Genomic DNA, 10,363 nt, shown 5'->3' with positions numbered 1-10,363 from the left:
TCACTAATCTTTTTAACAAGTTAAAAGATAATTCCTAAATGAGAAATATTCGTTGTTATATTTTTAAGGGTTAAGTATGATTTTGGTCCCTAACGTAGGGGCTGAAAATTTATTTCGTCCCTCGCCTTTTTTTCGCTCCAAAATGATCCTCAAAATTTTCAATTTGTTTTAAAATCGTCCTTTTTACCAATTATATTTTTTTATTACCAAATTACCCTTTATTAAAAAAATTATAAAATAAAATAAATATAAAATAAATAAATAAAAAAAGAAAAAAAGAAAGAAAGGGGGGATACAGAAGAGGGGGGGGGAGAGAAAAGGGAGGGGAGGGGGAGGGTGGAGGGGGGAGAGAAAGGGGATCCATGCCGCCGCATCGCCGCCCTCGCCCGCCGCTTCTTCTTCTCGTCGCCGCACCGCCGCCCGACACCCACCGCCGTCCGCCACTTCTTCTTCTTCTTCTTCTTCTTCTTCTTCTTCCCGCCGCCGCACCGCACCGCGCCGCCACCACCACCTCCTCCTCCTCCTCCTCCTCCTCCTCCTCCTTCTTCTTCTTCTTCTACCGCACCATCGCCCCTGCCGCACCACCACCATTCGCCTCACCACCGCACCACCAATTCTTCTTCTTCTTCTTTCTTCTTCTTCTGTGAACTTGATTTGTTTGTGAAATTTTTGGATTTTTTTTTTAAAATTTGTTGTGGAATATTGTTGTTGTTGAAATTTGTTGTGGATTTCTGATGATGATGATGATGATGATGATGATAATGTGGTGGTGGTGGGTTCTGGTGTTAGTGGTGGTTTTGTTCTGGTGGTTTAGGTGCTGTTCTTCTTCTTCTTCTGATGATGATGATGATGATGATGATGATGACGACCATGATGATAATATGGTGGTGGTGGTGGGTTCTGATGGTGGTGGTGGGAGAAAACACAGCGCTGCCGAGACGGGGGGAGGGGGGAGAAAGAGAAGCGGGAGGGGGTGTTGTTTCGGGAAGAGGGGGAAGAGGGAAGGTCGCCGTCGCAACAGCTCCACGCCGCCGCCGCTCCACGCTGCCACTGCTCCACGCCGCTGCTCCTCCTCTGCCTGCATTTGCGATTCTACTTCTGTTTCTGGTTGAGGAAGAAGAGGGGAGGGAGGGAGGGAGGGAGGGAGGGGTATTTTGTCCAAAGGACCATTTTACAATAAACTGAAACCTTGGGGACCATTTTGGAGCGAAAAAAAGGCGAGGGACGAAATAAATTTTCAGCCCCTACGTTAGGGACCAAAATCATACTTAACCCTATTTTTAATATTAGCTAATGTTTTGGATTAATATTTTATTTTTTTATACTATTAAGATTTAATATTTAAAATTTATGATTTATAATTTAAAATTTAATATAAAAATATTTTTATTAGACAAATATTAATTGAAAATAATAAATTTTGTTAATCACTACATTATTAGTCTCTAATTCCTTATACATTTCCAAGTAATTTTTATTTTGGTGAATGAAAGGGGCCTAAGCCCAGAAAAGGAACAAAAACAACTCCAGGAGGGGTTGCAGAAGCTTTTCCCGGGTTGATGCTATCCTCTTTAACGGAAAAAAGACAATAATTGGATGGGTAAAAAGTAAAAACAGGTTATGATTTTTGGGCTAGTAGAGAGAATTGGTTAGCATTGGCCTGAAAAGAAAAAGGGATTAAAAGAAGGGAACATGAACGGTGAACCAAATTAGGGTAATGGCGGTGGCGAGTGAGTAACGCAATGCAACGCACGCAACGCAGGTATACATCTCCTTTTGATTTGATTCTGATCTGATAGAATGAGGCAGTGATGATAGTGTTGTGCATTTGAGCATTGAGTAGTGAGTGAGGAGGAGCATGGTGGCGAGGCGTTGTTTTTGTTGACGCAGCCATATTGTTTGCTGTATTGCCCCTCTCAGTGTGAATGCCAACCTGAGCCTCCCTTCGATCTTATCATTAGTTTAAGTATGAGGCTTCAGCTCTCGATGCCTATGATTACTTCCCCTCTACAAGCATCCATTCAAACACACAAACCATTTCCTTTCAACGTTAATGTTATGCATCTGCTTCTGCTTGTACTCTCATCATACTATGTATAGTACTACACTACTGCTTTTTCTTCTTCATCTTCTTGTTATTATGACGAGGCAATGATGATGTTCTCTTCAATTGGAACAGACTATGAGTAGGGGGTTAAGAGGTGTGTGTGTGATGGCGAGGTGACTCAGTGCAGTGTTGACGCAGCCATGCATGCATGCCTTCCCCGATTTCTTCTTGTCTGACAAAAGGCGAATCTGAGCCTCCTCCTTCATTCCCAACACTCGCTTTTCCTTTCATTCTTAGCAATCATGGACAACCAAGCACCAACATTCCTAACTTTATTTATTTATGTATTTCAATTTTCAAACTACTTCTTTCATGAATGGTTTTCTTGTCTTTCTTACTGTTGTTCAACTATTACCATGCAAATCATCATCATCAATTCATCATCATCATCATCATCATCATCATCAAATTCGAAGTTAGTATGAAATGAATAAAACAATTGATTGAACGAACCTATCAAGAGCGCAAACTTGAATTTTGAAGAGATTGGTGGCTACAAGAGACTGAACCAAAGCTCGCAAAACAATTGGTTAATCAAGTCATCAGTGGCGAGGTATGCTCCGCCAACATCTCTTTTTGTTGGATTTTGCCTTGGTTGGCAAGTTTTGCTTGCCATGTGCAAGTCCGATCCTATTTGAAAATATAGATTTTCAAGCGTTCTCCATATTAACTGTGATATATGCTAATCATTATGTGGGATGGATGATTTTGTTTTAACTTGATACATTTATGTTTGTGTATTGTCTTTGGTATGGATATATGAGAAATATGCCATTTAATTGCCAGATGAGGCCATATTAATTTGTTATGTCCTAAAACTTGAAAGAACTGATGATGCTGTAATTGTGCTTTTTTAAGTCTAGCATTTTTTTTAATAAAAAAAAAAGAAAGAAAAGAACACCACTGAGCATTGCAGGAATAAAATATACAATTGCCACTTTGGTAACGTGCAATTGTTTTGACTTCTGACATTGTTTGGCCTATGAAACTTTTAGGGTTAGGATTCTTTTCATGGATCTTGCCATTTTTTCATATTGTTTCTTAATGTGTAAAAACTGGAATGGTTATCCTGAAATGGGTTAGGCTGGATTAAGGTGGTGACTTTTTACTTGCCAAGACATTTTTGTCTCTAGCGATTGGTATCTTTTTTGGGTATTTATTTATGGTACTTAACAGAAGGAGAAGACCATATGGTTTCATATCTTTCTTGGTTTGCAGTTCCATCTTAAATATATTACAGATGCATTCACAGAGATGGATGATACACTGAATTGATAATGTCCAGTAGTTATATTGATAATTCCTATATTGTAGCTCTGTTATCTTTCCCAATTTAAAATGGATTTGGCTCAGAAGTTACTGTGTAAGTTTTCATTATGGCCCTTCTAATAAAATGTTTGCTTATCAAGTTGAATTTTGTCTTGGATAAAAATAGTTATATTCACTGTTCAATTGTTTTGGTATGTACAAGTATATATGAGAATTTCTGCAACATCTATTGTTCAAAAAAACCTCAAATGAACACATAGCCAAGACAACAAACAGAACATAACTTTCCTCGTCTTCCCCTTCTTTGAAAATCTTCTAGCTTCCAATCTTCATCAACGATCTGCATAGGGAGCTCAGCCTTGCCTTAAAAAATATGAGCGTTTCTAGCTTTCCATATTTGCCACAAAAGGTAGGCTGCTTGTAGAATCATCTTTTTTCCATCTCCATGGGTCTGTGTCTTGGTTCAAGTTGGGGATTGCTAATCCATCCAGAGTGCTGCCATATCAAAGAGGACTGAGGACAATTAATCAAGCAGTGTAAGGTATTCACTCTGTTTTTTACACACTTTATTTTTTACAAAATCAAATTGTAACACTTTAATCCTTTCATATATGTTACAGTATCTATTGTTAATGCCATATTAGATTTTATATATATATATTTCTTAGGTTATTATTAGATCTTTTTCCTTTATGGCATTTACTTGATCATATTTTTCAGATGAAGATTCGATTAGAGCTAATATAAACTGAGTGTAAATGTTTATAGTTTAATAGTTAAGTATTGATGTGTAAAAATAAAATCTATGAATAGGAAATTGGAAGCAAAATATTGATGGCAGCGCATGAGAAGACAAAGGTGAAAGCTCTTCGCAAATAATTAGAATTTGGACTTTGCACTACATCTCAAATTTTATCGGAGACAAAGAAAGGAAGGCGAAAGTTTGAGGTTTTACAATCGCCAGTCTCAGTTTCGCGCAATTTCTGTCCCTGCATGCCAACTGTTCGGTGTTTTGCTACTTTGAGAGCTTTAACATTTTGGGTCATGCTATTCTCATGTAAACAGAGCCATCCACTTCTGTATCCAAAACTCCGAAGATGGTGTTCTTCCTCTCAACAAGTGCGGCTTCCTTATACAACCAACGATTTCTGTTGAGAAAATCCAGTTTCTGGTTCAAGTATCTCACCACCATTCCCAATAAGGATGATGGCCATGGAGCTGCATCTGTGCCACCTTCTGAGAGCTCCACTACCCTTCATCTTTCACCATTTTTATCCAATTTTGATCACCCTCCAAGTGGATATAACATAGAGCTTGTAGATGGTGATGCTTGGGGTGTCTCATCTGGGGTGGCACAAGCCTGGCCAGGAAGGCATTCGACTAGATCAGCAGCTACTACATTTGCACACCATGGTATTGATGAACCCGATGGTTGTAACCCCTCTCATGTTGAGGATGACATGGATTTGGAAGATATGGATAACATGTGGCTTTGCGGGAATCTGTTCTATAAGCTCGAGCTCAGTTCCAAGGAGTTTGAAGAGTATAATTTAGAGTTTCACCGGAAGAAATCTTCCAAGAAGAAAGACAAGAACAAGAAGGAAAACACTAAGGAAGCAAAGAAAGCTAAAGAGTGTCCAAATCCAAATGTGACTTCCAATTCCAAAGATAAGCTTCCCAAATATCATATCGCAACAAGAAGCAGAATTGTTATGCCCCGGTTGGATGAAATTAAAGATGTTTCTCCGGATAACAAGAGGCAGAGGACTCCCACTTTTAACCAGCTTACGGGTCCTTATCATGAACCATTTTGCTTGGACATTTACATATCTAAAGGCTCTGTTCGTGCTTGCATTGTTCATAGGGTAACTAGCAAGGCTGTTGCAGTGGCACATTCCATTTCTAAGGATATGAAGTTTGACCTGGCTTCTACCAAGAACAAGACCACCTGTGCTGCTGTGGGTGCCATTCTGGCTCAGAGAGCACTGGCTGATGATATTCATGACGTTATTTACCTCCAAGAAAAGGAGAAAAGCTTGAGGGAAAACTTCATATTGTTCTCAAGTCTATCACTGGCAATGGCATTAATGTGAAGGTAAAGATTAAGCAAACATTCAGGAGATCAATTAAACCCCATTCTACCTAGGAACATGCTAGTTCTATTAACATTATCCACTGATTTTAAGCATTTTGCAACTGTGAAGTGCCATTTTTTTATCCCACCCCTTGTAACATGTGAACAAAGTTTAGTATCCCTTGTAACATGTGAACAAAGTTTAGTATTTAAATAAAATTGCGTGCACTTCAGTCTTGACCCTAGGTGCACCACAATCATGGTTTCAACATTTGATTAGAGTCAGATATATCTGTTTTATGCATCAAAGTAAATGCCGAACAATTGAAATATACATTAAAGCAGTAATTACTAATTATAAGGAAGACAGGAGCAAGAGAACTCAATGGCATTGAAGAAAATTCATTAGCAGGATAGAATTACATCTAAAAAAGTAAAAAGTAGATTAGTCATTTGAGGTGGCTAATATGTTAAAATGATTTAGATATTAATATTCTTTTTATGTGCCTTGTGAATAATTTTTCAAATATAACAACAAAAATGTAAAGTGCATCTAGAGATTAATTTTTTATATCTAGTTTTTAAATAGTTTTTGAATATACCAACAAAAGAGTGGATTTAAATATATGAATTATTTCTCACTTATAAAATGAAATTTTAAATTTTATCAAACTAAGATCACCTTTGAAAAGACAAAATGTCATTTTTTTTTAAGATTATTTTATCAAAAATTGATTTTTTTGAGAACCAAAATTATTGTTTAGTCTAAAGAAACCCTATAGCTATAATAATGGTACAAAACTTACGAATAAGGAAAATGAAGTTGTATTAAAATCGTCATTGTATCAAAAATCGTCATTGGTGATAGAAACCTTGACTTAGCTTGTTAACTTGTGTGTAAGTAAAGAATATGATTCGGTATGATTACGGGAATATTTTTTTTTCAGGTCGGTGAATTGGATAACCTTCAATCTTAGGTACCTTAATGGATTGGACAATTCCTACACACTTCTCATATATTTTATTACATTTTTTCTCAATTGTATTTTCTAGGATTTAAACCCTAGACTTTTGAAGTGAGAAAGGGAAGGGGGAGATATACAATTAGAGCCGAGGCTCATTGATGCAGACGCTAATTTTATTGCGGATCTCATTTTGCACTGACTGGGATCAAGAGGTAATTAATTCAATACCATATTATTATAATGATATATTAATACTCGTTGGTTTAAAATTTAGAGATTCAGATGACAGTTTACATTATTAGTTTAGTAAAAATCCACATTTGACATGATTTCATTTCATAAAATTTTAAATCGAGGAGATTCATTTTCAATGTATATTTATCTATGGTCTATGTAACATTATTGTAACCAATAAAATAGTTCATCCATTTATATTGATTAAAATCGACTACCATTTGAAATATTATTGCGTGATATTTATAGCACGTGATACACTAATATTAAATGTGCCATCTTTTTAGACTCTGGACACTTTAATTTAGGAAATATATATAATTATTATCTAATTATGACATTATTATTATATTTTTTTTGTCAGGAATTATGACATTATTAAAGATGTTACATATATGAGTGTGTGGTGTGAAATATGATGAATGCATGTGAACAGCCAAAAAATGATTGAAAAAGGTGGGAACACAAAGAAAACTAAGATTCAAAGCTGATAAATGTGTGGGTGACACCGGTATACATATTAAATTTTTATGGCTTTGACTCAAATACTAGTCGGATACTATAATGAGTATAATTGGAACCAGTGGCGGAGCTTAGTTCAGACAAGGGGTGGCCATGGCCCCCCAAACTTTTATTAAAAAAATTAGTATTACTTTTTTAAAAAATAAAAAATAGTTAAGTTGGCTCAAATATTTTATTATGACTTAAAATATCAAAGTTTAATCTTCATCTCTTGCTTTTATTGTACAATAATTTTTTGTTTTAAACATTCAAAATATATTGGATTTGGATTGAATTGACTGTATTCGCACTTCGCAGCTCTCTATTCAACAAGCAACACTCACTCTACCTTTGAGTTCAAATATAAAAAATTAGGCATTTTTTATTTATGTAATTTAATTTTATTTTATATTTTACTGTTTATTTAATTTAATTTTTTATATGATAAAAAATATTAGAATATTCAATAAGTATTGATATTATTGTATTTGTATAAATTGATAAAAAAATTCAATAAATATTATAAATTTTAATATTTGTCCTTCTAATTTCTTTTTTACATATTTTACCGGATATATATTCAAATTTTTATATAAAATAGTCATAAAAAATCAAAGAGTTGATGATGCATTTTTTAAGAAGAAGGCTAATATTTAAGAAGGAAAACATATAACTTTTACAATATCAACACCTGTAGATAGTTCTTTTACTTTAATAAATCACAAAGAAAATAAGATACAACCTTCAAAAGTTTAAAAAATTACATCTGTTGAGTTTGACCTTAATTCTTTAGAACGATACCCTGAAAAATGGCTTTAAATTTGGCAATATTACCCAAATAAGAGAGATGAGATTAAGCGAGCTTATCTTAAATGAGATCCATATCAAAAATATCTTGACAAATATCTTCTATCTGGCCCCCCAAAATTTCGTTTCAAGCTCCGCCACTGATTGGAACCATACCAAAACTATTAAATAATTAATGTTACCCTAGACCACTGAACCATTAGATTTTATCACTTTGTACTAGTTGAGTCTCATTTTTTTTATGTTTTTGGCAAGGTTGCGAGAACCGGACCGGTCAATAAACCGGTGAGGTCACTGGTTCAATGGTTCACTGGTTCGACCGGGGTTCGACCGGGGTTCAACCGGGGTTCAACCGGTTTAATTAAATATTAAAAAAAATTATTGAAAAATTATATATAATTTTAAACATATATATTCATCCTATAATTTTTAAAATGAAATATGGATTTAACATTCAAAAATGATGTCAATTTAATTGGAATCACTTGGATGGCAGGCACCAAGAACAGAACTCAATTTAAAACGAATGACCTGGTAAATAACTTCTAACTTGTGCTCTATCCTTGGTAGCCATGGATGCACCCAAGTGTGGATAGGAATGGTCTCTCGATGTGGTTTCCAAGTATTCCACAGCATCTCACAATTTTGACAAGACTATATTGTCCAATATGACAGTGAGGACTTAAAAGGAGGAAGCAACTTCTCCCATAAATTAAGAAATAGTAGCATTGGTTCAGGATCCCGTGCTCATATCATAAACCTTCATGAAAATGCTCATTGATTTTATTTCTGATTAAAAGTAACAAAACAGAAACAAAAACAGAATCGGAAATCGGGAAGCAAGAAACAAGAAGTAGAAGCAGCACAAGCAAAAAGCATGAAGCAGAAGCAAGCAAAAAGCAGAAGCAAGAAGCAAAATCAGGAAAGCAAGAAAGCAGAAGCAGAAAAATATCAAATTATTCCAACATCATAATTAACAACCAAAATAAAGAAACTCTTCATCACAAATCATAATTAACAACCACTCAGACTTAATCCAAAAAATATCAAATTATTCCAAAATCATTCTAATAAACAACTCAGAATAATTATAATCAACAAAAATAAAATAAAACAAAAACAAAAACAGCAACTCACAATGGTTACAATCAACAAAAAAAATGCAACAGCAACAAAAGTTCTGTCCAGAAATCAGACTCCAAATTCAACAGAAGGGCAATTCAGAATCTGAGGATCATTATAATCAACTCCAATTTCATAAACATTGGCAATTCAGAATAAAATAACAAAATAAGCACAAATTAACAAAATCAGTAACTTAGAATGACAAACCCTAAATCAGCAACTCAATTAGTAACAGTAAAACCAGCAAACAGAGGAGACGAGGAGGAGGAGGCGACACCGGCGAGCACAGTATTATCAAAATCCAAGCCACAGTGTTTACCGGTGGCGAGGAGGAAAGGGAGTGACACCGGCGAAGAGAAAGAGAGCGCGCTCGAACAGAGGAGACGACGGCCATAGAGCTTCCACACGACGGCGAGGAAGCTTCCTACAACGGTGACACAGCTTCCTAGGACGGCGACGGAGCTTCCTACAACGGCGACATAGCTCCTGCGATGGCGACGGAACTTCCGAATGCGACGCCTCTATCCAGAGGAGACAAGTTCGTCGTTGACAATGAAGCGTGGTTGCGGGGCTCAGGGGGCTGCGTGGCGCAGTGGCTGCGTTGGTTGGAGGGCTATGGGACGGCGAAGAGGGGATGTGGGAGAGTTGAGAGTTGAGAATGAGATTAGGGTTCGTGACCTCGTGGCTTCGTGCTTTTAGAGTCTTTTTCCTTTTTTTTGTTTTTACCTTCAAAACGACGCCGTTTTGAAGTTTATCCAAATAAAAAAACCGCTAAAAAACCGGACGGTTCTTCCGGTTCGCCGGTTAACCGCCGGTTTGACCGGTTTTTTCTCCGGTTTTTTGCTATGCGGTTTCTGACCTTATCCGGACCGGTTAAGTGACCGGTTCCCGGTTTTTCCGGTTGAACCGGCCGGTCCGGTTCGGTTTTCAGAACCATGATTTTTGGACGAATACTATAAATATATGTACCTACTCATTTATAAATGTTTGAAATTAATGAGATCCATTAAGCTTGGATTTTTTTCCGGAAGTAACACCCATCAAATGTAATAAAAAAAAAGGATGAAGTTGAAATGAATTATTGGCACAATGAATATTTTACCAAGATTTTTGTGGCTAATTTTTTTGAGTAGTGCTAGGGAGCCAATGGCTTAAGTGTACAATGTGTACAATGGGCTAAATATTTCGTTCATGAATAAAATGAACATCATCATACTATCTAGAATAACCATCCGATACCAAAGATAAAAAATTAAACTGATTTTAGGGTTCACCAAGGAT

The 10,363-nt window shown here is 36.1% G+C and overlaps 1 pseudogene; it reads left to right on the top strand.

Annotated features, from left to right (window-relative positions):
- The first annotated feature begins 1,750 nt into the window (after nt 1–1,750).
- On the top strand, nt 1,751–5,687 carry LOC130973667 (uncharacterized; annotated as a pseudogene).
- Nucleotides 5,688–10,363: the final 4,676 nt, after the last annotated feature.

The sequence above is a fragment of the Arachis stenosperma genome, chromosome 4 (assembly GCF_014773155.1).
Source record: "Arachis stenosperma cultivar V10309 chromosome 4, arast.V10309.gnm1.PFL2, whole genome shotgun sequence".
In the NCBI taxonomy this organism is placed as follows: Eukaryota; Viridiplantae; Streptophyta; class Magnoliopsida; order Fabales; family Fabaceae; genus Arachis; species Arachis stenosperma.
This window is presented reverse-complemented; position numbering and strand designations above follow the sequence as displayed.